The 1,824-nt window shown below is 29.9% G+C and overlaps 1 non-coding gene across 1 annotated transcript; it reads left to right on the forward strand.

The window, feature by feature from the left end:
• The first annotated feature begins 261 nt into the window (after positions 1-261).
• Positions 262-367, forward strand: LOC112210966 (U6 spliceosomal RNA). The gene has a single exon (XR_002945390.1). It is a non-coding gene; the product is annotated as a U6 spliceosomal RNA (small nuclear RNA).
• Positions 368-1,824: the final 1,457 nt, after the last annotated feature.

Below are 1,824 nucleotides of genomic sequence, written 5' to 3' on the forward strand. Positions count from 1 at the left end.
GCATACATATATACATAATACATAGTTAATACAATGTCCTTTCTTTGCCTGAAGGGCATTTTGAGGTAGGTAGTGAGATCCTCTGTGTGCGAGGGAGCACTGTGGTGCTTACTCGCCGTCTTTGTTGCCACGAGTGGAAAGGGACCTCTCTACTAATGAGTAATATTAATGAGTGATTGAATTTAGACTGAGTCTTAACCCCTCCCCTCGGCGAGCACATCGACCAAAGGAATAGTCGAGTTTCAAGTTTACACCACACAGATACTCGCTTCGGGGGTACATATACTAAAATTGAAACGATTAGCAACACAGAGAAGATTAGCATGGCCCCTGCGCAAAGTGAAGTTCTGCAGTTCACAATTTTTATATTTTGCTATTTCAAAATGAAGAGTGTAGAAGAGGGTCAATTGGATTCTAAACTCTCATACTTGTGAGATATGGATAGCAAGTTCATATTTTATAACATCAACATGGAACAATTTTTCTATGGCAAGAAGTTTTACGAAATACAATCTATATTCTATAAAGTGGGTTGGGTGCTAAACGAAGCTTAGATGATTAGTTTTTGGTGATAATAGGTCAAAAAATACTATATACGTTTCCAAGAGTTTTTGTCAATGCGCCTAAAGAGCCGAGAAAAATAATATTTTTATATATTTTTTTATGTTATCCCATACCAACTGATTTTTTTTTTCTTTCATTCTTTTTTTTTAATTTTGTTGTAAAATAAGAACAGATGATTATTGATCGTATTAAATGAGTTTAAGTGTGTAAAAAATTACAAAAATCAAAAGTCATTTTGAACTGAAGTCATCAGTCTAGTAAAGTTGTACAAGCAATATTCGTATAATAAAAATCAAATCATATTTAATTTTAACGTCTTTTAAAACCGTTAAATATGAATTTTCATTTAAATAAAACATTACAAATTTTGGAGGCTGCCAATGTCCTGTGTTCTCAAAATAAAGTTATAACTCCTTACAATTTTATCCATATCAAATGTAACTACAATTGTATGTAAAATATCAATACATTTTAGATTTTATGTCTTTACATAAAAGAAAAAGCAGTTTCAAATCAAGAATTTAATAAATTCTAATATACGAAAGTCCGATTTGTACTATTTTGAGCAGTTTATATCGTCTTAAATCCCTTTTAATTTTCCTGTAGATTAATGGTGTCGTGTTGAAGTTATTTCAATTTTTGTGAATTTAGAAAAAAAAATATGATTGGCGAAAATGTTTTGATTTTTTTTATGACCAAAAATGCCTAATCATGGGCAGATAGTTTTGGTGAAGCGAAAAACGATTATCAACTTTATTAACCTATATAATATATTTTGTCCCACTTTTCTAAGTCATTCGGTCTGAATAATTTAATAGTGTGCTGTGATCATGGTGCTGTGCGGTAAAAATGTACCAATCAATTCTTTTTCGAATGAAGAATAACAAAAATATGAATTGATTGATTTTAAATGCATACAAAATCACAAAAATTAAAAACCGCTTCTCATATAATTGGGCAAAAAAAACTTCTTTAAGAAAAGTCAGATTTGTTTTTAGTCCTCAAAAATTCTCAAATATAAATTTTCATAAAATACAAAAAACATTTACCTGACTCACTTCTCAATGTTAGTCGATCTGAATGGTCTAATTTTCGACCCATATTACACAAATTTCTGGATTTTTGTAATTTTTTACACACTTCAATTCATTTAATACGATCAATAATTTTTTGTTCTTATTCTACACAAAAATTCATTCGGATTGGTTATTATATACTATTACATAGATGCTGAGCAAAGGGTGATATGATAACATAAAA

The sequence above is a fragment of the Halyomorpha halys genome, unplaced genomic scaffold (genome assembly GCF_000696795.3).
Source record: "Halyomorpha halys isolate HHAL.00 unplaced genomic scaffold, Hhal_1.1 Scaffold1452.1, whole genome shotgun sequence".
Classification (NCBI taxonomy): Eukaryota; Metazoa; Arthropoda; class Insecta; order Hemiptera; family Pentatomidae; genus Halyomorpha; species Halyomorpha halys.